This window comes from Camelus bactrianus, chromosome 2 (genome assembly GCF_048773025.1).
Source record: "Camelus bactrianus isolate YW-2024 breed Bactrian camel chromosome 2, ASM4877302v1, whole genome shotgun sequence".
Taxonomy (NCBI): Eukaryota; Metazoa; Chordata; class Mammalia; order Artiodactyla; family Camelidae; genus Camelus; species Camelus bactrianus.
The window spans coordinates 74,811,425-74,825,547 of NC_133540.1; positions in this window are offsets into that span (position 1 = coordinate 74,811,425).

Here is a 14,123-nt window from a genome sequence, read left to right on the forward strand (position 1 = left end):
CTGAATTCTTTCTGGGACAGGACAAGAACCTGAAACACCAGTTGCAGTATGACCTTTCTTCCATCTTATTCCATCCATCAGACCCTGGCCACTGTGCTGCCTCTTTTCTGAAAACTTTTCTGAAACCTTTTCTGGTATGCCCAGCCAAAAGAAATCCCTCCCTCCCTTGAATTCTTCTGTTTCATTTTTATCTTTCTGATGGAATTCATGTAGAAAAATCTTGAGTGTGCCATCCTTAATATGAAACTATATTTTAATAATCTAGTTAAAGTTTCTATCTTGTAAATAGAAAACAATATAAGAATAAAGAATGAAGGTTTTCCATCTTTATTTTTATATATACTTTATTTTGAAAAATTACATAATATTCTGAAATGAGTGTTTGTATAGTAATGAAATAAGAAGAAATAAGAAGTTGTTTATTGAGATGTATGTCGTTAGTTTATACCATGCAAGATAGGTATTATTATCTCAGCTTACATATAATAAAACCAAAGTTTATGAATAGTAAGTGACTTACTAAAGGGCACGTAGCTAATAAATATAGCCAATAATCCCAAAGCCTGGCCTTAAAAATGGCAATCTTTAACAAAAAGAATCTCAGTAAGAGATGAAGACAAGGCATCTACTGAGGAAGAGATCTTTCTGCTTCGTTGCTTTATTCATTCATACATGTGTTAGACAAATTTTTTGAGCCCCATATTAGGCACTGTTCTGGACTAGAATGCTGCAGTGAACAAATATATTTGGTCACAAAAGAATTGCTGAATCTCTAGCCATCACATATACATTCTAGGCAAAATGAAGGGAAAAGGGAAAAGACATATCCTGCCTTTTAAAGGAGTTTTGCTGGAAGTCATTTTTAAATCTTTTTCTTATAGCTTACTGGCCAGTACTTAATCACACGGCCACCCTCACCTGCAAGACAGGCTGAGGAATGGAGTTTTCAGTTGTGTACATTAATATTGCTACATTATGTATTTAGGGTTATACTTGTAGAGAAAAAATGTACAATGGCTGTTCAGTAAGCAGCTAGCTGTCTCTGACACTCCTCTCCAAAAACATTATACACAAAATAACTAGAGTGATTGGTTAGTACTTTCTGGCTGTTAAGTGATTTAGCCCCGTATCTAAGGATTTCTAACTCATAGTGGGGATACCTATCCTACTTTCTGTTCTATGTCCTGTTTTAGTCACCTTCAAGCATCATAGTTTTATAAACAAGAGCATGGCTATTCTGTTTTGCTCACGACTCCTTTTTTGTCCCAAATAAGTCATATGTATTTCTGTATAGTCAAAGACAAACCAAGATGTCAGCACAGATACATAAGAGACAGCTTGGGTATATAGGAGAAAGGGGACTAAAAGAAAAAGAAAACAATGCAAATAACACACAAATGAAAAGGGTCTATTTAGTTAAATTTAAATACTATTCAAAGCATCGGAAGTATTTCTATTTAATTGTTCAAATCATTAAAGAATTAGAAAAGGACTTTGTAATCACTGTAATTAATTTATTCATTCTTTTCAAAGAAGGTGATAAAGGATTGCTCCCATTTCCTGAATTACTCATTATTTTAGGGAACAGTTTTTACTTAGACAAATGGCAAGAATGAAAAAAAAGTTATCTTCAAAAGTGATTGTCATAATAGCAGTATAGAGAACAGGGAATCGGAAGGTATTGAATGTCTTTTGGATGTTTGAGATATACTATCTCTCTGCAGTTGTTTCACTTCGTTTTGAGGAAATAGCTAGAAGATCACAGGTTTAAAAGAAAAGATTTAGGAGAAAAAAAATGAACAAATAGACAAGATTTATTGATCATTAACAGCCAGCTATAGTTTATATTGTCCATTTTAAAATAGATTTAATTAAGCTGGTGGAGCAGTGTTCTTCAGGCCTTGCTAATTAAGTAATAAAGTCCCCATCACTCCTAATTGTCTTGAACAGAGACAATTACTACAAAAATGAAACAGTTGCTGCTAAAGGGAAATCCAGTATTTCTTAAAAATAGCAAAAATTGGACAATGTGAACAAATTTGTATAAATCACATGGAATTGCTACCTAATCTGATTTAAGTTTGGTCAAAAAATATGAAACATCGAGATGGAAAGAAGCAATTTAAGAAGAATCATCAGAATCAGTATATAAATGTGTGCATATATATGAAGTATACTCATATAACCATATTTATATGACTTTTATAATCAAATACTTATTAATTATTTAATTAAAGCCCCCATTTCAAACCAAAACTGCGATATTGGTTGACTTCTGAACAGATATAAAGAGACTAAATTCAGGTAAATAAGAAGTAATTGTGACAAAAAATTTAAAAGCAAATAAATTGAACTAAATATGGCTATTAATAAATACTTGATGAATATCTATGTTCTTGATAGCCGTTGGTGACAAATCTGCTTCTTCTAGACAATATAAAGAAGGAAATCTAGTAAGTCACATAATTCACCCATAAATTTAAGAGCAATTCAGTATCTTAGGAAAGACACAACTATAATTAATCTTAAAATCAAATGTGAATTTGTTTTTGAGGGTTCTAGTATATAAGCATGTATTATGTGTAACAAACTGAATAATATACCCATCAACATACTTTTAGAATGTCTTGGAATTGTCTCAACATCTTTTAATATCACATTAAAGTACAATTCAGTAATCTAGAGTTATTTCAATGTCTGTGTATCAGTTTTCCACATATTTAGTTTAAATCTAGGGTTATCTTTTAGACTGTGGAATTAATAAACTACACCTACTAATGGCAATCCACCCACAGATAATGGTCCTCTCAGTCTATTTATGTCATCATAGATAGTTGACAATAGAAAAAGGGTATTGGTGGTCTATAAGCTGACCCTACTATTCATTAGTAATAAACAAATTAATAGATTTTTATTTGCATTGGTAAGTTTATTTACATCTTAATGTTTTGTTTACGGACTTCTTAAAGATTCTTATTCAATAATGAAATAAATGACCTGATGACTAGCCTTTGGAGAGGAAAGAGTGAGAAAAATCACACTTTTATTAGCTTCCAAAGACAGAACATCAGCTAAGTTTTACAACTTTTGTATGTAGAATAAAAATTCAGGTACAGCTTACGAATTTTCTTATTGTTAATAGATATTAGCAGTTGTACAAAATAAGGCCACAATGGAAGTCTGGAAAATAAATGAATGAATTATTTTTTATTTTTGTTGATAGTATAAAAAAGTCATGAATGTACTGTGTTAGTCCATCAGGCTTCAGAGTGATGATAGAGGCTACTTATAAAAGTTGTCCTGCATTTACTCTGCTAGACTCCTGTCGTTCCTACCCTCTCAATCAGCAATTCTTAAGACAATAGTTCTTTGACATTACAAAACCAGTTCATTGGCTTCTAGATCTATCTTCATTCTGTCAGTCATCTCTGTATTAACTTTCTTCCCATCCCAGCTTAGCTATAGTGTTCTCACACTTTCAATACTCTTCTGCTGCTATCTTTAACTACCTTGCTTCATTCTCTTACTAGTATGTGAACAACCTGAGTTGAAACAAATTACAAGTCAAGAAAGATGGTCTAGATATCAAATAAGTAAAATTAGGAATTTTTATTGATCAAGTTATTTCAAACAGATTCTATGGATAAACGAAGTCCTTGTTATGCATCTGTTTACCTAGCACTTACATTGATCAGTCAGTCTGGATTAGTGTTGCTAAGGATATGCTAGGAGGAGCCTACACATAACATAAACTTTGAACATGAACAGAACTAGTTATTCCTTGAGCTCATCCATCCAAGAGAACTGAGAAAAGGAAACAGCAAAGATGAGTATGGGGTAAAAAAACCCCTAAATATCCTTTGTAATCATGTATTACTCTCAGAAATATATAACTTAATGTTTTATAAAGATTTGTACTAGTTGCAGTGATAGAAATGTAATCCTAATTGTTAAGGATAATTTTGGCATTCTTATAATTGAAAATTTCATGGAGAGAATTAAATTCTGGTATTTCTGTATACAGATGCTCAAACATCAAGAACCTGTCTGGCTCTAAATCTTGTTTTCCTTGGCTTTGGATTCTTTCTCATGCAGACTGTTTCCATGCAGTTGCCATTATGGCTCTAAACAGCCTCAAGATTCTCCTCAACAAGCTTGGCAATTCCAGTGTGTTTATAGTGTCTTTGAAGAACAGCACTTTCTAAATAATTTCTATAAAACTCCCACAGTTCAGTCTTACTGCTCTGATGTAGGTTCCATTTACATTCTTTAATCAATCACCATGACAAGAAGAATGATGTTGCAAACTGAACTAAACCAATTTGATCATGTGCAACTATTAGATTCCTTTTGGTGAACATTAATAGCCTTCAACAGTTAGAGGCAAGTGATGGTTGTTGGTTCTCCCCCCAACAACTTCATACCAGGTATCACTGGAAACGAGTCTGGAATAGAATCCTGACACAAATACAGAAAGACACAATGTTCTCAGACAAACTGTTTTGGCTTCATGAAAGCCCCAGCTTTATTTTTGGTGCTTCAATTGTGACAATCATCTGGTGGCAAGATTCAACACACATTACTGATGGGAGTCAGGCAAGCAAAAATCTTCTGGATACACATAGGACCATTTAGGAATCAAGGTGAGAGTAACATTTCTAAGGACAAGTTTGCTCTGCTTGCTTGATTTTTATGACCTGTTTGTTCAAGGGCAGGAATGTCTCTAAAGTACTTCTACTGAAATCCATACATCTTGAAAACAACTAATTCACTAATGAAAACCTATCTCTAATATTCATGATGTTTACTAACCAGCCAATAATTTTAACTGTAAAAATTCAATTCTAGTAGGCAATGATGCTAATTAATAAAATTCTGGAGTTGATTGAAATTAAAGATTGTTGGAATGCTATCATCAGCTGCCTTGGAATTAGGCTTTTGGAATAAAAATCTAGCTAATTATATTTTGGAATCTGCATTCCAGATTAGGGCAAGTTAATCACTCTTATGAGTAAATTAAAACTAATACATCCACACATTTGTATCTCACTGTCTGTAGTGTATTTTAATATCAATTACAGACCAGGTAACATTTCACTTCTAAATATTTCAGAATGCTTCTCTAAAAATATCTTCTTCCATAGCCAAAATAATAGGATAACACCTAATGAAGTGCATTAAAATTTCTTAGTATCAGTTAATACCCCATCCATATTCAAATTTCCCTAATTACTTTAACATATTCTTTCCTGATTATCTGTCTTAACTAAGATCTCCCCATCACAAATTTTATGTCCCTTTAGGTTTTCTCTTCTTTAATAGCACCTTTTTGTGAAGAAACTCTCATGAACTGACTGTTGGTTGTCCTAGAAACTGTTCCATCTCCACCATCCAGATCTGGCCGGTCATTCTTATAGTATTGGTTATCTTCTTCCCTATAATGCTTGTAATTCCCTTAAATTACAAGTTAAATTTAAAAGTTCAATTAAATTTAAATATTTTTAGCAAAAAGATATTATATGTGATATTGTATACCTTATGAAGACTCCCTTTTGGTGTCATTATAAACTCATGGCTTTTTATAAATTTAATTTATGCAACTATAAATTTCTTTTCTTTTTTGATGCATAAATTATCACACTTTTGTCCCATTTCAAACTCTTCAATATGGCTCCTTGGCTCCTATGTCCTCATTGCATGACCTATTTAATCTTTAAAAATAGCCTTGCTTTCTGACCTAGCAAGATGTTCTGAATTCAACTTGGATCATCTATGCTGTAGACATGAAGTCAGCCTTTTCTCCAAGAAGCTCTGGTTCTTGTAAATGATGGTAGAGACCAAAATTTGGGCACTAGAATTTGCATATCAGTTTTGCTGGTAGGATGGCATATATACATATTCTAAAAAAAATAAAAGAACAGAACTTTTAGTTTTAAAACATCATTAAGAAACAGTTTTGTAATATTTGGAAGCAGAAATTTCAATTATCTTGAAAAGAAATTTTAGTATTTTATTCTAAATACCTAAAACTTTTTGTAGATTTGTTATTTCACCAATTCTCATTTTAAAATACAGTATACATGTATTTTTTACCTTGTTTCCAGAATGTTTCTTGTGAAAAAAATCCCAATCAATGTCTATTTTAGATTTTTTTTGAAAAGGGTAGGAATCAATTTGATCCTTGCATTAATTACTAACATACTAAGGCCAGAATTACCTTTCTGATTCCCACCTTTGGTCAGGATAATTACCATTACATACACTACAGGGTGAAATTCACACTCTTCTCATGTCTTTCATAGCCCACTCTACGAGTCTCATTTCTTGCCCTTTCCATTTTATTACCTTTACTATTGTCACAGCAAACTCCTTGAATCCTGTGGACATACTGCCCACCATCTTTCACAAATTTATATTTATTCTGATTACTTCCAATGCCTAGAAGCTGTTTCTTTTTTTCCCCTTTCTCCTTTTCTCTTTTTCACTCTCTCCCAATCTCCTGATTCATCTATAATATAGGGTAGTAGTTCTGAAAGTGTGGTCCATTTGTCAGCAACATTCGCATCACTTGAGAACTTGTCAGAAATGCAACATTAGCATCACTTGAGAACTTGTCAGAAATGCACATTTTTAGGCCCTACCCCTGGCCTACTAAATAAAAAATTCTGAGAAAGGGACCTAGCAATCTGCATTTCTGACAAGTTCTCCAGGTGATTCTGGTGAGAGCTGACACTTGAGAACCAGTAATATAAGGTTACACAGACAACCCAGTCACAACTCCATAACCAAGTCTCAAGGAGAACATTGTTTTATGCCTTGTTTTCTAGAATTCAATAGCTGATTTAGTGATTGACAGTATATCTAGCATAAGTGACTGTCAACCTTGACTGTACTTCTGTATTTCAGAAATCACCTAGGATTTTTCTTTTTTTTTTTTGAACAAACATTGAAAGCTCATAGCCCCCAAGATTCTGGGCTGGGGTTCAGCCTGGGCATTGGGATTTTGAAAAGCTCCCTGAGTGATTCTAAGGTGCATCCAATTTTGAAAATCACTGCTTTTTCAATTTCACCATCTCATAATTACATCAGAAGTGAGTGTTCATTGTTGCCTCCATGGATATCTCTGCTGTGACTTCTGCTTCTGCCATCCTCCTATCAAGACTTTGCACGCGAAGCTCCGAAGATGAAAGTTCTTTTGCAATCAACATGGAATGCCCCTTTTAGATAAATGCATCATATTGAACCTCCTCAAAGTTTGCTGTTGCCTTGCAGATCTGGCCTATTGATGACTGTCCTTTGACTAGGGCACTGGACTGCAGGTCCAACCAGATGTGAACAAGGCAACAGTGTCAGCTATGTAACTATCACTCATTACCTTCAGTATGTAAGTTTATTTACATATTGAAGCTTCTAATAAGGGCAAATTTTTAGGCCCTATCTCAGACCTACTACATCTGAATGAACATTTAATGAAATTTTCAAGTGATTCATATGCACTTTAATGTTTGAGAAGCACTGATTTAATTAGCAAACCTATCATGTAGGTTAGAGCTACACATTGGTTTTCAAATATATTCATAGGAATGTGACTTTCATATATAGACTTACGATTATTATTCTCATAAATGCCTTTTTTGGAAGGATATGAAGTATTTTTCAGTTAAACATAAAAATATAAAGTCTTAATTCTATCTCATGTCTTGAATTTTGAAGAAGATAAACAAAATAATTGTTGCTATTATATATATTTGAAAGGTTGGCATGTGGATGAGAGATTATATTCATTCTCTAAGGATAAAAAAGGACTAATTAGCATCAACTTTGAAGGGATAGAGTTTATCGTAGTATCTTTTTCTTTTCACTTTTTGTTTTAACACCAGATTTACCCAAAGAAGGAATTAGAATTGCTTGTCAATGAAAGTTGTCAACACAAGCTGGACCATCTCTGAGCAAAAAGATTGTAGGGGTTACCCAAGTATGGGATGATTGTTTTGTGTAATTGACCTCTAGGATTTATTCAGATGCAGCAATTTCATGATTTATGTGTGTCTCCAATTATATTATCAGGTCCTGTTGGTTAATTTTTTCTTTCATACCACTATTTCTGTGTTGATCTGTCAGTGTACAGTATTCTGTATTGCATTTTTTGGTTGTTTTTATATATATTTCCTCAACTTGACTGTGAGCTCCTTAAGAGAAGAGGCTGTATGACTGTGTCATTTATGTCCTTAATACATAGTATAGTACATAATATATGGTAAACAATAGATGGATATTTATTGAAAGAATGGAAGAAAACAGACAAGGAAAGAATAAAGAAAATATTTAAATGTGTGGATACTTTGTTGGTGCAAAGCAATCTTTATGGCTGCTCCAACTAATGTCACCAACTAATTCCTTTAATAATGAAAACATCATGATTGTGTCTTTTTAAAGAGAAAAATTCATGTTTGATGTATATATACCATTTGTTATCGAATATATAAAAATTCAACCTCTAGGGAAAAAAACATTTACTGCCTGACAAACCACAGGTGGTTCAGTTTATTTCAAGAAAAGTCTTGTAAGAAAATGAACCATCTTTTTTTCTCATTGACATCAGGAACAGGAAATAACATCTCTTAAGATAATGAACATAGAGGCATTTTGCCAAGATGTATTCTATAAAGTCATAAAAACCCACCTAGATAGAAACTTCAGTGTGCAAACAAAAGTAGAGGATTCAATTTTAAACTGTGCTAATGTAGAACTTAGGGGTGATAGAGAAATAGGAAAATATTGCTGAATAAATTCTGGAAAAAGCTCTTTGAATAAGATAGTCTGACATAGTAGGCAGATCACTTTCAGTGAGATAGTGGTTTCTCAGCTGCAAAGAGCTACCTCACTCAACAAAATACCCCTTCTCACAGCAGCTCAGATCAGTGCCCACACTTTCAGGGACTGTAAAGACCTGGTCATCTTAGCCCAACGAGGGGAAACTCTTTAAAGCCATTGTAGCTTCAAACTCTCTGTGAGGTTGTCTAATTTTGTTAGACCTGCTTCAAAACTGTCTTAGCTCGGGCTGCTATAATGCAATACGTAGATTGGGTGGCACAATTCTGGAGCCTGGGAAGTTCAAGGTCAAGGTCTTGGCAGATTCAGATCCTGGTAAAGACTCTCATTTCTGGCTTTAGGATGGCTGCCTTCTTGATGTGTCCTCATACACGTGGTGGAGAAAGAGAGTGCACTCTAGTCTCTCTTCCTCATTTAAAAAAAAAAAAAATCCAATCATGCAGGCTCCATCCTCATGAGTTCATTTACATATGACTAACCTCCCAAAAGACTTACTTCCAAATACCATCACACTGGAGGCTAGAGCTTCAACATACAAATTTGGGGGTAAGTACAAAATTCAGTCCATAACAACAGCTCAGCTTCTCCTCTTGTTTGATTCTGTTTTCTTTGTTTTCCTTTCTCATCCTTTAACATTGTGCATATGAAAACCCTCAGTGTCTGTATCTCAAACTATCCAACCAGCAACAGAAACTTCACTGTCTTGGTCATAAACATAAATCAAAAGAGCCAACTTTAGGCAACACTGTAGAAAATATTCAACTTAAAACTCTATCTGCTATATTAAAGTGTTGTTAGTAACTATGATGTTTCTGACTACAAGGCAAACTCGTAAACTTAATATATATCATCACAATTAAAATGTCTATATGATGTAGTCATGCTTTAAACTTCATTCTACACTTTCCCCCCACTCCTGTTATTTTTGATTAAGTCACATTATTTAATGACTGGTATAATTTCATCTTGGGTTCTTTTCTCAGCTCCATCACTTGTTAGCAAAATTTAAGCCATTTCTTTGTTTCAAAATTTCCTTATTCTGTAAAATAGGAGTCTAAATAACTTCTTGTATTTTGTATAATTAATAGGAGGCCAAACTTCTGTGAAACTGCTTTATTAATTCTAAGACCTATACAGTGTAAGGAGATTTTCTTAACAACATGGAAAATATTTAAATATTTGAAGCTTACTTTGAAGGAATTCTAAGTGATATTAAAACATTGTACCTCTTAGTAGAACAGTGGTTTTACACAGGAGCTGAACATCAGAATCAACAGACAAATTTTAACGAAAATTCAGTTTTGTTCTTAATCCATTCTATAAGGTCAGCATTACCCTAATACCAAAGCCAGATAAAGATACTGCAAGGAAATAAAACTACAACCAATATCCTTTATGAACATTGATGCAAAGACCCTCAACAAAATATTAGCAAACTAAATTCAGCAGTATATTAAAAGGATTATACACCATGACCAACTGATATTTATTTATCTATGCAAGGATGGCTCAACATACAAACACTAATTAGTGTAATATGATACATTAACAGAATGAAGGGGAAAGAAACACACGATTATTTCAATCAATGTAGAAAAAATTTTGACAAAATTGAATATCCTTTCATGATTAAAAAAAAAAAAAAAAACACTTAACAAAGAGTAGAAGAAAACTACCTTAACATAATAAAGCCTTTATATGAAAAGTTCATAGAGAACACCATATTCAGTGATGAAAGACTGAAAACTTTTGTTCTAAGATTAGAAAGAAGACAAGGATTCTCACTTTCACCACTTCTGTTCAACATAGTACTGGAAGTCTTAGCCAGAGCAATTAGCCAAGAAGTAGAAATAAGGGGTATTGAAATTGGAAAGGAAGAAGTAAGGTGACCTTTCTTTGTAGATGACATAATCTTGTATGTAGAAAACCTTTAAAAATTCACACAAAAAAAACCTGTGGAACTAAGAAAAAATTAGCAAGTTATAGGATACAAAATCAACATGAAAAATTCACTTGTGTTTCTGTACATTAAGACTAGGTGCCATTTATTGTTTCTAGACCCTTCCATTGAATTAGCTCATTTAATCTTCACTGTAATGTTATGAGGTATGGGTGGTTCCATTTTGTTACTTAATGGATAGGAAGTCATCTGGAAAAAAGGTGTAAATATAAAAGTATTAGAAAAAATTGATAATTGGATGAGAAAGGACCCTGTTAGCCTTAAACCAAAGACAAAAATTATAAAGGAGAAAATGATTGCTTTAAACATTTAAAATTTAAAATGTCTATAGTGTAAAAACAAATCAAAAATAAAATTTTCCAAAAAGAGTGAACAATACAAAATAGAAATTAAGAAAATAATTTCATTTAAAATAGCATCCAAAAGAATAAAATTCTTATGAATAAACCTAACCAAGGAGGTGAAAGACTTGTACACTGAAATCTACAACATATTGCTGAAAGAAATTAAAGAAGACACAGAATAAATGGAAAGGTATTTTATGTTCATGATTAGAAGAATTTTTATTATGATATCAATACTACCCAAAGTCAATACTACAGATTCAATGCAATCGCCATCAAATCCCAATGACTTTTTTGTAGAAATAGTAAAAATCCATCCTAAATTTCATTTGAAACCAGAAGGAACTTCAAATAAGCAAAAACAATCTTGAAAAAGAAAGGTCTCACTCTTACTGATTTCAAAACTTACTACAAAGCTGCAATAATCAAAACAGTGTGGTACTGACATAAAGAGAGACATATAGACAAACGGAATAGAATAAAAGCCCAGACAGATTTTTGAATATACACTCCAGTTACTTTTGACAAGCATGTCAAAATTATTCAATGAAGAAAAGATAATGTCTTGAGCAAACAGTGTTGTGAAAACTGGAAAGCCATGTGTCAGAAAAATAAAATTGGATCCTTATCTTACTCCATAGTCCAAAAAATAACTCAAAATGAATAAAAGACCAAAATATAAGAGCTAAAATTACTAAATTCTTAGAAGAAAGCATAGAGGAAAATAATTTATTGGCTATAACAAAAACACAAGAATCAAAGAAAAAATAGATAAAGTAAACTTCATCAAAATTAAAAACCTTTATGCATAAAAGAACCTTATAAACAGAGTGAAAAGTCAACCCATAGAATGGGTAAAAGTATTTTTTTAATAATATATCTAGTAAGAGGTTAATAGCCAAAATACATGAAGAACTTCTACAATTCTACAACACTACCACCACCACCAACAACAACTAACAACCTCATTAGAAACGAACAAAGAACTTGACATTTCTCCAAAGAAGATAGAAATGGCAAGTAAGCACATAAAAAGTTGCTCAATATCACTAGTCATTAGGAAAATGCAAATCAAAACCACAATGAAATACCACTTCCACCAATTAGGAGATCTATTATAAAAAACAAAAGAAAACAAAAAATATAACAAATGTTGGTGAGAGTGTGGAGAGATTGATATCCTGTGTATTGCTGGTAGGAATATAAATGGTGCCATCACTGTGGAAAATGATATGGTGGTTCCTCAAAAAAATTAAACATAGAATTCCTATTTAAACCAGAAATTCCAATTCTATATAAATATACCAAAGAATTGAAAGCAGAGAATCAAACCAATGTTCATAGCAATATTACTCATCCTAACCAAAAGATGGAAATAACCCAATGTCCATTGGTGGGTGAGTGGATAAACAAAATGTGGTACATACATACCATGGGATATTACTCATTCTTGAAAAGGAAGGAAATTCTGACACATACTACAACATGAATGGATCTTGAAGAATGAAAATCTTAAATGGTTCTTCACTATACTAAGTGAAATAAGATAGTTACAAACAAACACATACTGTATGATTCTACTTACATAAGGTACCTAGAGTAGTCAAATTCATAGAGACAGAATGTTGGTTGCCCATGGTGAGCAGCGGGGATTAGGGTGTTATTGTTTAATAGTTTTAGAATTTCAAATGGGGAAAATGAAAAAGTTCTGGAGATTGGTTGCACAGCAATGTGAATATACTTAATGCTGCTGAACTGTACACTTAAAAATGGTTAACATGGTAAAGTTTATACTACATAGTTTTACAATTTTAAAAATGCAGTTTTATAAAGACATACATTTCTAGAACCCATCCATTCCCTATGAATCAGGGTATCTGAAGTTTGTCCCCATAATCAATTTTTAATAAAAGATCCACACATGATTTTTGTGCAGCCACATTTGGAAATATCTGTCTGGAATGTTTACAAGAGTTCATCAACCTGTGTTCTGTGTTCCACCTATTTTGTAATGCAGTAATACATCTGGAAAAAATTTTTTTAAATCCTAAGAGTAGTGTTAACTGGACTTCTCATGCTATGCTTTATTATATTCTTTGTTATATCTTGATTCAGAATTCAGAATTACATTACCTGTGTTGAGAGAAAAATTTAATTACTTGATGGATCTCATTTTAGTATCCTATCACATGTATAGTATTGGCTGCCTGCGGTTAGCTTTAAAGGACACTATTATATCATTTTTATGATCTGGAAAAAGGTGACAAAAGTATCAAAAAGTGCATTTGTTTAAAGGTACCTCTAATAAATTTACAGTAAAAGTATAGTTTTAAGATAATAAAAGCATCCTGGTTTGACAAAAAAGGATGAGACTGGAGTTTGGAAGCCTTCAGTGCCACCTGTAACTCTGCCACTACCAGGTGAACAGCCTTCAGTAAACTGCTCACCTACATGGTACTCTGCATGCTCATTCATGAAGGATGGTTTGATGTTTCCTTTTCTGTGGCTCCTTTATCTCAAATTTCATTCTCTTCCAGTTAATCTCACTACAACTGTGACTACCTCTTGGTCTTGCTACAGGCTTCTCACACTGAGCTTTGTGGAGCAAACTCTGCATCACCAGCCTTTCCCATAACACTTTCCTTAACTTTAGTTGAAATTTCTCTCTCTCTCTCTTTTGGGCAATTAGTATCATCTCACCATTGGCTCTCCGTATTGCTCCTTCTCTCACTATGCTTGTTCACTGTGATTCACATGATGAGTGCTCAGTATGCTTGTTTGATTCCTCAGGCAGTCACCACAGGCAGGTGGCTCATGGGCCAAAGATAATCTGGAGATGTGTTTTCTGGTCGGCAGGTGGTTGGCTTCCAAAGTAATGGAAAACACAGTATTTTAATTTGAATTATTTTCCAATATGAAAAGTGTGGGAGTTTTCAGATGAAAATAAGAATTTCCAGCTTCTCTTTGAAATTGGAACACTGTATGTG